The sequence below is a fragment of the Lissotriton vulgaris genome, chromosome 6 (genome assembly GCF_964263255.1).
Source record: "Lissotriton vulgaris chromosome 6, aLisVul1.2, whole genome shotgun sequence".
NCBI classification, from domain to species: domain Eukaryota; kingdom Metazoa; phylum Chordata; class Amphibia; order Caudata; family Salamandridae; genus Lissotriton; species Lissotriton vulgaris.
This window is the reverse complement of record NC_141694.1, coordinates 78,489,510-78,505,609: the sequence shown is the minus strand read 5'-3', so window position 1 is coordinate 78,505,609 and position 16,100 is coordinate 78,489,510. Positions and strand designations below refer to the sequence as shown.

The following is a 16,100-nucleotide window of genomic DNA, read 5'->3' as shown; positions in this document are numbered from 1 at the left end:
AAGATCCCGTGGTTCAGGGAGCTTAAGTTAACTTTAGTAGCAATAGGTATGAAGAGCTTATGGGAATCTCCATCTTCAGTGGTTCTTCCGTCTAAGAAGATATTTAAAGAAGCTTATTGGAACCATATAGAGCAACGGCGATTATCCCAGAGTAACAACTCCCTAACCATTCGATTCCTAGAGTTCAAGATGACTTTGACTTTAGAGCCATATTGGGATATTATAACAAGCACTCTGGAGAGAAAACTGTATCAACAGTTCCGGGTGGGTTCCCTACCTTTGGGATTCCATATGCTTAGTTGGAAACGGGGATGTGGAGGCCATTGTCCGTTTTGCCCTGAGGTGTTGGAAACAACTGCACACTTCTTTTTTATATGCCCGTCCAATATAAACCCCAGATTGAAATGGTTGAACCCTATCTGCAAGAATTTGGGTTTCAGGGTAGCCATGGCAGCCCTGAGGGTTCTTAGGACCAACACGGAACAAGCTGTTGTGATAGCAGTGGCAAAATTCTTGGGATGGGCTTGGGTGATATGAGCTAAAAAGTTGAGTCTCTCCAACTAGCTTTCTCTTGAAACGCCCACTCTATCCCCTCTTTTTTTCTTTTTTGCTGGCTTATTCTGTTTTAAATATGTCATAAATTGTCTTTTTATGCTGATGTCTTTTATGATTTTTCTAAAAATCGAAATAAACACTTTGAAATTGACAGCCTTGTGCAGACCAGTCAGCTACACACTAAGGGGTTGGTCGTTTTTCAGGAGGCATAACTAAGATGCCCCCTGAGAGCATTTTGAGATAAATCCAGCTCTGGATTCAGTCTAGGCTTATTATGCTGAGATGTTTGATACTAAACTTGTTAGCATTCAGTAAAGCCATCATGGAACTGTGAAGTTCGTAATGACAGACTCCCAGATAATGAACTCAGTATGGCTTTACTGCACTTACAATTTCTAAGAATTGATTTAGACACTATAGAGGCATGTTGCTCATGCAGTGATGCCCTCACCAGTGGTATAGTGCACCCTGCTTTAGGACTGTGGGGCCTGCTAAACAGGTGACTTACCTATGCCACAGGCAGTGTGGTGTGGGCATCATGGCACACAGTGATGTGTGCCAAGTCGACTCTTAGGTTTTGTCTGCACTAAAACAGACACTCTGCAATGGCAGTAGATCATGTACCCTTTGAGGGTGGAATAGTACATGCTGCAGCTCTTATAGACACTCTATGGTGACAAGGCCCTTGGAACCATTGGTACCTTTTACAAGGGACTTACATGTGGGCAAGAGGTGTGCCAATTGTGGAAACAAAGGTACAGTTTTGGGAAAAACACAGGCACTGGGAACCTGATTGGCAGGGACCCAGTGCACACTCAGTCAAAGTGCATCAGATATCAGGCAAAAAGTGGGGTTAACCACACAAAAATAGGCACTTTCTTACACACATGTTTTGGGAAATGCCAAAGTTTGCTGCCTTGTCTCATACTTGTGCCATACAAGCTCTGATTCAACAAGTGTCCTATGTCTCTGTTTGGATGGGAATAGCATGTTAGAGACGCATAGTACCATATGTGTTCTTGTCCGACATGACAACAGTAATGTCGATAATTTCAAATGCTATGTCTTTTGAAAACCAATAAAGTTGGTGGTAAAAAAAGTATTTTTATTGGAAGACCATAAATGCCCGATATCTTGCAGATGTACACCTTGGAGGGATCCATGTTGTGGAAGTGTTTCCCTTAACCACAGAATGATGCAAAATAGGATGACCTCTGACCACTCTTTTTTTTCAGTTTGAAAGCTTTATTAAAGTAAATAATCAGTACAGTGAGGTGACAACAGCATAAATAAATGGGGAGGAGGAAATATAAGATGAATAATCATAATAAAGCCGATGGCACAAATGAAGAACAAAGCATTTTGAATTTTAAGAGAGGGGGGTAGGGGGGGAGGGGGGATGATAAAAAAAACCTATTAATATATCAGAAATGGAAAAATTGCAATAATCATAAAACAGCAATCACAATAAAGTACAGTAAATGCACAAATAACAGCAAATATATGGCCTAAGGGCATGAGAGAAAATATGAACGAAGTTAATAAAAACAGTAAATGTGAAAGAGTAAGGAATGTACTTATAAGCAGGAGTACAAATATTCAAGGGGGTTTAAAATTGGCAGAGGAGAACGTAGAGGGTTTCTTTTTGGCGGATTGATCCAAATGGAGAGTAAGGGGTAACCAGTACAAAGCAACATTACGAGAGGGTTTGCAAGAGGCTGCAAAGGCAACGTCGAGCCTATGGGAGTGACAAAGTAAGTTCCACCAACATATTATGGAGAGTTTGTTTAGAGACTTCCAATTAGAAGAAATGTGTTGGAGTGCAAGGGCTAACATGAGGTCTAGGAGGCCACGTGAGTGTGGAGGGAGGTCAAGAGATTCTGAAAGACTCCCCAGAAATACCAAAGAGGCTGAGAAAGGGATAGAGAGGTGAAAGATATGAGAAATATGAGTCCACAACTGTGTCCAAAAAAGACGAACAGAAGGGCAGAGAAAGAAAAGATGAAAGGAATCCGCATTGGGAGCATTGCAGGTCCAGCAAGTAGCACTAGAAGAGGAGAGAAAGCGAGACAGGGAGAGGGGAGAAAGGTAGAGCCTATGATAGAAGAAAAAGAGGGATTGAGTAAGAGAGGCATTGCGGGAAGTTTTCAGAAATTTAGCCCAGATTTTATCCCAAAGACAAATCGGCCATGTGGAATCTAGATCTTTTTCCCAAGAGAGTTCCAGTTTTGATTTGGGGCGGTCAGGGTCAGGAGCAGAGAGATATCTGTAGATAAGAGAGGCCTTAGGAACATTGGATAGAAGTGTAAGTAGGGAAGAGGGTGATGAGGGTGAGATGTCTGATTCAAGAGAGTAGTACCGGTCAAGAACAGTTTCCATAAGAATGAAGTATTTCTTTGCGAAGGAGGAAGGACAATAGAAGAAGGACTGAAATTGAGGAAAGGAACGAGGAGATAAACCATCGAAAAGATGGTGGACCCAGATAATGCCCCTCGACCTCCACGTAGGCCAGGCAATGGGTCTGTTTCGTATGAGAATGAGTGGATTATACCAGATGGGTAATAATAGAAAGGACTCACGAGAAATAGGGGCAGTTGATACCAAGGGTATTAAAAGAGAGGAAGTGTGCCTAAATAAAGGGGGGACAAGACATGGAGCTTTAGCGTTAAAATGAAGAATTTCCTGAAATGAATAAGGGAGTAACAGGTCACGTTCAACAGAAAGCCAAAGAGGTGAAAAAAGGGAAATGTCCTGTGACAACCAACGAGATGCTTGACGGAGGGAAAAGGATTTGTGGTAAAGACGGAAATCCGGGAAATTAGTTCCACCATTAATTTTGGGTTTACGAAGGGATGAAAGTGATATTCGTGCTTTTTTCTGTTTCCAGAGGAACTTGGACAAGACAGAGTCAATACGACGAAAGTAAAGAACCGGGATATGAATAGGGAGCATGGAAAGTAAATAAATTAAGATTGGGGCAACCATCATCTTGATGGAGTCAAGACGACCCCACCAAGAGAGGAAAAGGGGATTCCAGGAGGAAAGTAGAGCGTCTATCCTAGATATAACTGCGTTCATGTTAAGCTGGACAGAAGATGAAATAGAGTTGGAAAAAAGGACACCAAGATATTTTATTTTCGTACTATTCCAAGCGAAACCAGTGGAAGAAAAGAAGTGTGGAAGGCAGAATTTAGTTAAGGGAAGAATCTCCGTCTTATCCGAATTTATTTTATAACCGGAAACCAAAGAAAAGTTCTCAAATTCAACTAATAAGGAAGGGACCAAGGTAATAGGATCAGAAATAAATAAAAGTATGTCATCAGCATATGCAGATAATTTAAGCTGGTGGGGTCCGTACGGAAAGCCAGAAATGGAAGGATTATTGCGAATGGAGGTCAGAAAGGGTTCAAGAGCCAGGATAAACAAAAGGGGGGAAAGAGGACAACCCTGGCGGACACCGCGTTTAAGTGTAAAGGGTGAAGTAAGTTTACCATTGAATAAAACAGATGCTTTGGGCAAAGAATAGATTAAGGAAATATAGGAAATGAATTTCGGGCCAAAACCATGCCACTTCAGTGAAGCTATCAAAAAGGACCAATCAACTCGGTCAAATGCCTTTTCAGCATCAACTGAGATGGCTGCAAGAGGAATAGATAAGGAGGAGGCTTTACCAAGGACATTAAGAAGTAGTCTGGAGTTGTCCGAAGTGAGGCGACCTTTAACAAAGCCACATTGCTCCTTCCCTATGAGGTGTGGCATAAGGGGGTCAAGGCGAAGAGCTAGAAGTTTAGCAAACAGTTTATAATCTACGTTGACTAAAGATATTGGCCGATAATTTTTACAAAATTTAGGATCCCGTCCTTCTTTAGGGTTGAGGCATATAGTAGCATCTTGGAAGGAGCCTTGAGCCAGGCCGTCGGAACAAAAAGACTGAAAAAGAAGGAGAAGACGAGGCAAAAGAATGTCGGAAAAATGGAGATAAAATTCAACCGGGAAGCCATCGGGGCCGGGGGTCTTGCCCTTGGTGAGAGACGTCAACGCAGTGGACAATTCAGAAAGACTAAGGTCAGAGTCTAGAGTAGAAAAGTTGAGCTGGGAGGTATCAGGCGCTGGTAGACGATGAAAGTATGATTGAAGAAGATCTGGAGTTGGAGGATTTTCAGGGGAATATAAAGATTCATAGAAAGATTGAAATTGTTCCAAAATGTCTTTGTCCGTGTGTAAAAGAGTGTTAGAAGGGGAGTAAATAGAATCAATAATAGTTCGTTCTTTTCGTGATTTTAGATAGTTAGCAAGCAGTTTACCTGATTTGTTACGACCGCCATAATAACGAGCACTACTTCGGAGGAGATAGGAAGAGGCTGAATCTGTAGTGAGTTTGTTAAAGGCAATTTTAGATCGAAGGAGTTCAGGAGACATTTGGTTTGGAGAGGAGGTATAAAATTGGTGTTCTAGTGACTTAATATGTGATAGAACGACCTTGCGTTTTTGAAGGAATGCTTTCTTCTTTTTTGAGACAAAGTCGATAATGAAGCCGCGGGCCGTGGCTTTAAAGGAATCCCAAAGGATATGCAGAGGGGTATCAGGGGTAGAATTGATTTGGAAAAATTCTGAGGTGAAAGAGCGAAAGGAGGAAGAGAAAAGAGGATCAGTGAGAAGAGAGGAGTTAAAACGCCAACGAGAGGATTTAGGAACAGGAGGAAGAAGATCAAAGATAGTAATAATAGGAGCATGATCAGAAATGACAATAGGTTCAATGGAAGAGGAGAGAAGGTTTTGAGATAAGGAGGAAGAGAGGGAGATGTAATCCAAGCGGGAAAAGGAAGCATGTGGGGGAGAGAAAAAGGAAAAATCTATGGTTTCTGGGTGTGTGATCCTCCATGAGTCAACAAGATGGACCTGAGAAATAGTATCAAGGAACTGCTTGTGGGGCTTGTGAGGGGTGAAACGAACAGAAGATTTACGGTCTAAAAAGGGGTCAACAATCTGGTTACAGTCTCCGCCTAGTAAAAAAGAATCATCTTTGTATTGGATACATTTTGCTGTGATCGAGGGCCAAAAGGAAGAATCAAAGCATGTGGGACCATAAACATTCAATAAAGTAATCGGGATAGCATTGATAAGTAATTTAACTAAAACCCAACGACCCTCTTCATCTCTCTCCTCAAGGAGTACCTTACATTGGAGACGTTTATGAACTAGGATAGCAACACCATTCTTTTTATGAGAGGCAGGTGAAAAGAAAACATTGCCCACCCAAAGTCTTTTTAGTTTCAAAGATTCAGCATCAGAAAGATGGGTTTCTTGAATGAGGACAATATCAGGGTTGTAAGAGGAGAGGTGGGAAAGTACTCTCTGTCGCTTAATAGGATGATTAAATCCTTTCACATTCCATGAAATAACTTTAAATATGAAAACGCATAAAACTGTTCAAAAACAACAGGTGCAAAAATATACTGTACATGCAACAAGTCAAAGTAGAGAGGGTAAGAACTATTACAACTATTAGAGGAGTAGAATGATCAAAATTGAAAAATGCAAAAAGATACTGTACAAGTAGTAATGCAAACTTTAAGGAGGTAAAAAATATGAAAATCATTAAAAGGGTAGAAGGAAGGATAGGAGGAGGAAGAGAAAGAGAAAGGGAAAGGAAAAAGATGAGGGAAAAGGAGAGAAGGTCAGCAGAGGAAGAAGAAGAAAGAAAAGAGAGAAGGCATAGAAGACAGTACAAATCCAAAAGGATGACTGTAATGAACATACCTGAAGGGGGAAACACACAAAGGGAAGGTGGGGAGGTGGTGATGCGTTACAAGACGGGTGGGCCAGGAACAGGAGCAGAACCACACCGGGACCTCACAAAAAAGGAACAAAGGATGGAATAAGATGGTGAAGGGAGCATCCAATATATATCTGCAAGGGGAAAAACGAGACAATTGTTAACATACGGAACATTTGACACACCGTATATAGCCAGAAATTAGAAATAAGATTTATGAAGAACATACGCAAAGAGACACAGGAAAAAAGAAGATAAACAAGATAAGAAGAATGAGAAGACTAAAAAAAGGAGTAAAAAGAGTATATTAAGTCAGAAAAACACTACTAGAGAACAATACATGGAGACAACAAAAAACATTTCAGCCACTAGTCGAAGGAGCGGAAGAAGCGTCCATCCCCTCCTCACTCTGCAAAAAGATGAAGTTGCGTAGCTCTCCAGGATCTTGAAATGACCAAGTCTTATTCCGATAGGTGATTCTGAAGGTACAAGGGTGAAACAAGCCATATCTTGCTCCCAGGGATCGCAAAGAAGGGCGCATTGCTAAAAATTCCTTACGTCTGGAGGCAGTGGCATTAGAGACATCTTGAGATAGGTAAACTCGTTGACCTTGCCAAGCCAATAGTTTTTTGCTCCTTGCTGCTGAGAGAATCGAGAGAAGATCCGTGAATTTCAAAAATAGGATAATGACTCCACGAGGCTTAGGAGATGAATCTGTTCTAGCGCCAAGTCTATGAGCTCTTTGAATACTGATGGACGTAGAGGGGGGCATGTCCAAAAGTTTCGGTAAAAAGGTGGTAAAGAAAGTCACTGGATTGTCACCCTCAAGATTTTCTGGTAAATTGTAAATACGAAGGTTGTTTCTTCTATTGCGATTTTCCAAATCCTCTGTATGCTTTTGTAAAGAGAGGACAGTCTTTTCTAATGCAACAATGCGTTGCGTGTTGGATTGAACCTCAGGAAGCTGTAGCTCAACAGAAGAAAGGCGAGCATCCATGGACTCCCATTTGTCCTTCAAAAGCTGCATATCCTTGCTTGTGTCTTCGACAAAAGGACGCATTGCACGAAGTTCTTCCAAAATTTGGTCAATAGGAGATGAGGAAGAATTATCCTCCGGTGTGGGAGAATTCTGTTTAAGACGCTTGCCAGACGGAGCAGGTGGAGAGGTTCTACTGGAGGCTGAATGAGCCGAAGGGGCTTTCTGAGAAGAAGAATTCGACATTTTTGCAGAGTGAGTCGATTTAGATGCACCAGTTGAAGAACCCACCGAAGTATTCACAGAGGAAGCAAAGACAAATTGAGGTTTGCGTGATCTCACCATAGAAATTCGTATTGCAGCCAATAACTTGTCGCAATGCCCTGAGAGGTATAGAGAGTGCGTTGGCAATTTCTCAGAAGATCATCGTAGTAGAAAGTAAGCCAGGCGCTCAAATAATACAAGCTGCTTCAAAAATACAGCACTGCGAGTAATGCCAAGAAGAGAGAAGTAGTAGCGTTGAAGAACTTAGTTGAACATAACAGGGTATACCCAAACACCTTTATCTGGTCCCAAGCTTACACTTGAAAAAGTAGTATATAGATAACATAGGACAGAAAGGTAGCATACCATGAAGAGGAGAAAATGAAATTAACTCTCTGTGAAAGCGCTTGTAAATTGCACAAGAAAACGCCAGTGAGTTGAATGGAGCATATGCTGGCAATTCAAAGAGAAAGGGCGCTGAGAATGGCAGTTAGGGAAAGCGCGTCATGAGGCAGCTGAGGTGTAATGGAGTGCCCATAAAGTCAAAAAGTCAGCAGAAAGCCATGAGGAATAGTAGTGGCGCACTTGCAATGAATAGCGCTGAGGTGACAAGGCGTCCGAAGGAAGCGGGTGTCACAGATGAAACGCCATGACGGAATGCCTGAGCGAAGATTCCTCAGAGAGATAGCAAGGTAAAAGTAGACAAAAAACACCTTAATTGCTCACCCCCAAGGTCGTTGCTGCCGAGTGACACATGGCAGTCGAGGTCGTCCTGGCGTGTTGAGGAGGCGGAGGTCCGGTAATTCGAGGGACGCCTAAAATGGCGGCTGCGTGAGGAGCAGCAGAAACATCGTGTAAGCAGATGAAGAACGGCAGTTCAAAAGCCGCAAAGCCGCTCCGCGTGGTCTCCCGAGGTTCCGACAGGAGAATCCGGTAAGGAGGTGTGAATGCAGTCCCCTTCACATCGGGAAAACTGCAAGGAGGCTGTTCGGTGCGGCGGAGCTCCGCAACTAGCCGGCCATCTTGCGCGGCAGTCAAGCCACGCCCGCTCTCTGACCACTCTTTTAATTACAAATGCTACCTTCGGTTGAGCTTTTTTAAAGAAACCGAGCACAGGCTTTATGTAGAATAGTGTGAAACATCAAGAAGCGAGGGGAAGGCACTGCACAGCTGTCAAGTTTTCCAAGACCCCGTCTGAGAAGCTGGTCCAGCCAAGGTTTACTTTTTTTGCATCATGGGACTTGTATTCCTGATTTTATAATGAGACAAACAGGACTACCAATCCTAGAATGCAGGAAAAACCCTGGCCTGGATGATCTACTCACACATCCATAGCCCTGGAAACATCAACCTATACTACAGGATAATTTTTGCAAAGAGACAGGTTTTGCCAGTTTGCACCATACTTGCAAGCGGCGGGAATCCTGCTGCAAAGGTCATGACAGACAGAGTCAGGGTGCCAGAAAAGAGAGAGACGAAGGTTCCAACACACTGCAGGGTGCCGCTCCAGGTCTCAGCTCTCTCCCAGGTCTTAGTCCGTAATGCACCACTCATGTACACTGACAGCGAAGACAGAGCACTTAAACATCCTAGGACCATACATGAATAGTTCATCCAGTCCCTTTTCATGTTTTCATTTTTACATTCTGGGACTTGTAGTTGTAATATTGTGATGCATTCTAGAAGCTGGGAGTGGGCGGAGCTAGGGGGCCAGAGGAAGGGGAGGAGCGAAGACAGGAAATGGGCAGTTAGAGTAGGGACAGGGACACGAGCAGAAGCACAGAATAAAGCTCTCATAAATATACGCATTTGTCTGTCATCATTACTGCCACGACACGACAACTGGCGACGAGGGTGGGATTGGTGTAACCGCCAACCCACAGAACCCTGAAGGAGTGTCCTGTCCCGGGCAGCGTAAACAGAAGAGGAAAATGCTGTCGTAAAAAACGAGGCCGCCGCCCAGATCCAGAGGCTAGCGGTAGCTGCCCCTGCTCCACAGTCCGGCAACTGTGTAGAGCCCAGAGGGAGCGAAAGCAGTAAGCGCTGGGGCGTTTGGAAGAGGTGTGCCTGGTCGCGTCAAAACGCGACTCACCCCTGATGCGTGCAAGTTGGCACGCGCTGCATGAGGAGAGGTCGGGAGTCCACCCCGACTCTGCCTGTCGCTCCAATTGACGAAGGAGCGCCCCTGATGCTGCCTGGTTCCCCAGAAAAGCCCCACTGATCAGCGCTATTGAGCGCCAAAGAAGACTGAGTTTGAGCGCCACTCGGTGCTGACATCGGGATCTCACCCCCGATGCGTGAGACTTGGCAAGCTGTCGCCGAGTAAGCGCGTGACCCAGAGAAGCAATGCGGGAGCCCACCCCGACCTCACCTGAACGTGGCAGCGCTGGAAAAGGTGTGGAGACCTGGAGAAGTATTGCTGCCTCTGAGACCGGCTGCCGGTGAGTCCTGTTTGAATCGGCCCTGGTTAGAATAAACAGAGAGGAATTCTAGTGTGAATTGAGATTTCAGTGACGGCGGCCATCTTGAAGTCAGGCAGCCATAAGGACAGATTCCATAGATTCCATGGGGAAATTATAAGCGGCCATTGAGAGGTCAGGCAGTGTAAGCCATTAAGAAATAAACACTAGTACATGCAAAACAAGCATTGATACATGCAAAACAAGCACTGGCAAAAAGCAAGGAACAAGCAAACAAGCATTGGTAAATGCACCACAAGCAGTGGCGAAGACCAAACAAACATTGGCAAGGACCAAACACGCATTGGCGAAGACAAGAGACGAGTAATCAAGCATTGGTAAATGCATGGCAAGCATTGGCAAAGGCAAGAAACAAGCAAACAAGCATTGGCAAAAACAAGAGTGACTAAGGACAAACAAACACAAGTCAGTGCAAGTGTGAATTGACAATCAAACCTGAGTCAAGGCAAGAATAGAATAGAAAACAAGCATGAACCAAAGCAAAAGTGGCATATGAAACAAGCACGAGCCAGTGCAAGAGTATTGCGACAAACAAGCACAAGCAAAGGCGAGAGTGAAACACAAGCAAGCAAGCATTGGTAAATGCAAAGCAAGCATTGACAAAGACCAAACAAGCATTGGCAAACAAAGCAAGAGGCAAGCGAACAAGCCTAAGCAAATGCAAGAAGTGAATCAAACAAGTAAACAAGCACAAGCAAATGCAAGGGGTGCAAGAAAACATGCACTGGCCAATATAAGAAGTGTGATGAAACAAACATAAGCGAATGCAAAAGACAAATAAAGACAACGGTGAGCACAAACCGAAGAGTGCAAAATTGCAGAAGACCCCGAAGAGGGCAGTCCTGCAGAAGACCCCGAGGGCAGTCCTACAGAAGACCCCGAAGAGGGCAGAACGCCAGAAGACCCCGAAGAGGGCAGAATTACAGAAGACCCTGAAGAGGACAGTCCTGCAGAACACCCCGAAGAAGGCAGAACGGCAGAAGACCCTGAAGAGGGCAGTCCTGCAGAAGACCCAGAAGAAGGCAGTACCAGAAACAAGCAAAGATCGCACTGACTGTAAACAAGCACGAGTATATGAAACATGAAGTGAAAGGAGCAAAGGGCCAATGAACACAGCAAACACTGGCGAGTGCAAGGTATGCACTGAAAACAAGCACAAGCCCGGACAAACCTCGAATGCGACAAACACAAGCAAAGGCAAGTGCCAAAGTAAGCGTTCAGCACCACGTGAAGACAAGCAATTCAAAAGTAACAGAGGCTAATAAAATAAATGATCCAGAAGTATGAGTAGATGAATGTCGAGGAAGCCTTCCCTCATCAACAAAGCGATTGAAGGACCTGTACTAGTCCAGAAGAGACGCATGAACGAACAAGATGTCAAATGTGCCACACACCATCGCGGAAGAACCATCAATCACCTGCAGCTAGCATGCGACTCTAAGGAAAGGGAGCTACGAGTTACGCATAGTGTAGCTGAGTGGTGGCCAGTCTAAACCCAAGAAATCCAAGTTCACTCACTGGCACATACTGAGAGAGTTGCGAAGCTTACCAACCTCAAAGCAAACGACCAGACCAAGGATCTCGGCTGCAGAGAGTCAGCAAAGAAGACGGGAAGCAAAGTGAACTGTCCTGTGCCTGTAGAAGATCAGAATCCTCCTCTCTCATGGCGGTGGGAGAAGTAACACAACGGTCCAATCCCTGCATTGAAGTGCCGCCCCCAGTGACACAGACTGACAGTTGGAGTTTGGGTCTCAAATGGAACCGGTGGCTGGAATCACTGGACGATTTTCTTGAAGCAATTGGTGAGCGAAGAGATAGAAAATGTCTGATACTACTCCTCCAGCTGGTAGGTCATGAGGGCTGACGCTTAATCAGAACATTTCCTGAAAAGGATACAGAGACCTATGAAAGACTCCAAGAGAAGCTACGTGCCCATTTCCATGCACAGGTAGACGTGGATCATGCTCGCATCGCCTTCACCACAGCACGGCAGGAACCAAGAGAACCATTGCCGAAATTCATCACCCGGTTGCAAAGTTTGGTACCATGCTGCTACTTCAACACATTTACAAATGAGGAAGCAGTTCGGCTCCGGATAATCGAAGGCTGTTCAAATGCTAACACAAAGCGCAAGATCCTTCGAGGACAGTGGTCACTAAAGGAAATCATCAGAAAGGCCGAAGCTGGAGTGCGGGTCAAAGCAAGAGACATATCAAAAGACGTGCACTCGAATGCAAGACACAAAGATACCCGGAAAGAGACATCCCTTATGTCTGGGAACAAAACCCAAGAAACAAACAAAACCAGAAAGAGGGAGGGTGAAGGCAAATCAGAGCCAATACAAAACGAGAGACAAAGTGTCATGAAATACTCCGAGTCAACAACACAAAGGACAAAGATGAGTCAGGGTTGCGATAGCGGCACTGATACAACCTCAAGGAGTTGTTCAACCTCAAGGAGTCAGTCAACATATGGTGCAAACGGTTCTGAAGCAGATGAAGTGTCAAATGGGACAGATCGCACCAATGGACCAGATGACAGTCTGCCCAACAAACGTGCAAGAAAGGCAAAATATAGCGGACTGGACCAGTCCCGTCAACACTGGAAATTGGTACACGACCACACACAAGCACCTCACTGTTCACCAAAGTCTAGAGACGAGTGCGAGGAGAGATCAAACAGGAGAACATATCACACCGGTAGCACAGATGTCAGTGCACCAAACAAGTGTGAAGAGGAAGCGAACTACATAAGATGGACTGATTCACTCAGACAATGTAAAGGGGAAGACAAACGCATTCATGACATCAGAAATAATGAAGAAACTGAGAGGAGGTCATTACCATCATGCGAGAGAGGCAGAAATGAAGCACCTTGGGATCAAACTCAAGAAACAAGCATGTCTCCAGTGAATTGACAACGAAGACACTTCGAGAAAGATACTCGGAGAAACAACCCAAATCTAACTCTGACATGAAGAGCAGCTTGTCACGGACGACCCAGGGTAGAAATCCACTTGCTAAGACATTCTCAAAGGAACGTTCCCAAAGGAAATCGACCAAGAACTTCTATGATTCAGAAAGCATGTCGGTCCGATCCTTCAAGTCGACCGAGACGTGGTCCCGACAACGGCCATGACGTCAATCATCCGAACACACCAGAGAACCATCAAGAACAACCGTCAAGAGCAACATGTCTCACACCAATGTCTCTGAACACTCAATCATTCCACAAGACAACCTGTCATGTCGGTCACAGGTGTGTCAAGACGTAAATAATACACCGTCACCTCTGAGGGGGTCAGCGAGGCTGACTCAAAGGGCCTACAAAAGGAAAACAGATGTAGTGGACCTTACGCACCGGATGGAAAAGGACCAGCCAGTCAATCTGCAAGGAAAGCCAGATGTGTTAATAGAGACAGATCATCATCGGACGAGAGAGCAACATACATATGCCCAGATGTTCCAAGGGTTCACCAGTCCCGAGAGGGAGTGGATGAGACAACCGGAGGTAGTAAATGAGTCCCCAAACCATACCAAGACGATCTCTCCAGATCGTACCTTGCCGTCTGGCACCCATGACTCTGAACAGGAGGGCAGTGGTGCCCTCAACCGGACAAGACAAACCGAAGCAAAAGGACTTGCGGGTGCTCGGAAGAGAACCAGAACAACATCCCCTCAGAAAAGAGATCGAGCGTCAATAGAACAAGAGTCGCAAAGAATGACAGGCTGCCGATCTCAAACTGAGCCCTTCGCAGTCACCTCAGACACCGAAGGTGAGTGGATCACCCAGAAGCTGATTGAAAATCACCACGAATCTGAGCATACTCAGATCACACGAGACGTTATGCAATTGCAGAGAAGCACTCTTGTAGTAAAGGATGCTCTCATCAAGGTGACAGGCAGTCACACAAAGGAAACAGAGATGCATCTACCAGGCTCAAATGAATGACCCGCGGACCCGTGTGGCTGATATGTTGGACGCTAAGTTCATTCTAGTAGCTGGGAGTGGGCGGAGCTAGGGGGGCCAGTGGAAGGGGAGGAGCGGAAACAGGAAAGGGGCAGTTAGAGTAGGGACAGGGACACGAGCAGAAGCACAGAATAAAGCTCTCATAAATATAAGCATTTGTCTGTCATCATTACTGCCACGACACGACAGTAGTGCTGACTGTATACTGTGGAAAACGGGACTACAAATCTTATAATGCAAAGCAAACCGTAGAATGGACGATCTATTCATTGATAGACCTGGGGCGATCCGAGAACATTAAAAAAAACACTAGACCTGAACCAGAGTATAATCAAATAAGCCAGAGTAGGGAATAGATATGTTCTAGCTCATTTCTTTAAGATATTTTTGTGTCTCATTTTGTGCAAGTTACAGTACACAAATTAAAGACAACTTGAGTCCACTTTTCATTACGTTGAACAGTGTGGGGTGTCAAAAGTCTATCACTCTACACTGCGAGCCCAAAAGAAGTCAGGTCTGAGCAATGTTCCATAAGGGTGTCAAATATAGGACCAGGGAGTGGGCTATACATGAGTTGGTCATCCATCATGTAGTGTTGCTATTAGCGGACAATGCTTTGGTGTTCCTTCAAGATGTTGGGGCCGCTCTTCCGGCACTTATGGACCTGCGCAATGCTTTTGGTGTTATATCAGGCCTACGGGTGAATTAACCAAAATCTTGTTTGTTTCCTTTAACGCCACGCCCGGTATTATACAGTTCTGAATCCCAAGGTACACATCTTTAATGGTGTTACGAATCTTTTAAATATTTTGGGGTTCAAATTTACCACAGTAAACCTGACCTCTGCGAGGGTAAAATTGATATGGTGGTGGGTTCTATGAGAATTGCCGAGCTTGCAGGGCGTGATTCCGGTGCTAATAGGACTCTTTGGTGGGACGCTGGTGTTGCACACTTGGGGGATCTCTATCTTGAGGGTAATGTCCTGCCATTTCAGGAGGTTGCTGATACGTATAGTCTGAGAGCCGGACAGTTTCTTACCTTTTACACTGTGCAGCATGCATTGCGGGCTGCCTGGCCTGAGGCAGATGGGGAGCCTCCCACATCTGCAATAATGCAAGTGCTTCTATCTGCAGTTGGCACACAATATGATATTCCCATTCTCAATACAGCTCTTCATATACTCCTGTCAGATCATGCGCAGGGTGTACGTGCTCGGTGGGATTCAGTACTGCCACAACCACTAACGGACAAGGCATGGTCTCGGGCTCTTCAGCTAACCAAATAAGTGTCCTGCAAACCTAGGTCCTGTTTTACTCAATTTAATTTTATCCACCAAGCCTACCTTGCCCCACAGCATATTAAAAGCATGTTCCCTACCTGTCCCCATTGTACATTACAGGACGCAGAATTTTATCATATGGTGTGGGATTGCCCAATGTTGAAGCCAGCCTGGCACATGGTTACAGACAGAGGTGGTAGCAGAATTAGCAGTACAAACTCTCGCTCCTGTGCCTTTTCTCCTGTTTACTGGGATTACGTCCCCATGCAAAGGCTGATAAGCACCTTAATAGATTGATTGATTGATTTAGCATTTGTTCTGTTCAAATCCCGGTTGGCTGTTGTGTGGAAGGCGCCTGCTCCTCCCGATATCCACTGCTGGTTATATGATCTGTTAATATAGACTCGTACCGAGGCGCACGTCCTCTGCTGGCTCCACATGAGGGGGCTCTTCTGTACTGAGGCCTTTCTGCTCAACGCTGAAGCTAAGAGCAAGATGCACCCTCCCTGAGCTACACTTTTGTGCATCACTTCTCTCCTCTCCTATTGCCCACGATCCTCTTCCCTCCTGACGGGACCAACCCCAACCTCCTTTCTCGCATATGCCCCATCACCCATATTGCTGAGACAGACTCCTGAACTTGTATTGTATTGTATTGTATTGTATATTGGATTTATATAGCGCGTATCACCCAGGGGTCTCTAAGCGCTTGCCTTGGGAACCCGTCCTGGCTTTTCCCTGTGAGATAGCCCCTACAGGGCATCCCCAAGGTGAAAGCCAGGCATCCCGCCGCAGGGGGGC

The 16,100-nt window shown here is 45.1% G+C and overlaps 1 long non-coding RNA gene across 2 annotated transcripts in view; it reads right to left on the bottom strand.

Moving 5' to 3' along the window:
- Positions 1-16,100, bottom strand: part of LOC147706823 (uncharacterized) — a 55,429-nt gene that overhangs the window by 13,536 nt on the left and 25,793 nt on the right. For both annotated transcript variants that reach the window (XR_015296593.1, XR_015296592.1), the window contains one exon: positions 6,316-6,465. This is a non-coding gene — a long non-coding RNA (uncharacterized LOC147706823). The remainder of the gene's footprint in view (positions 1-6,315; positions 6,466-16,100) is intronic.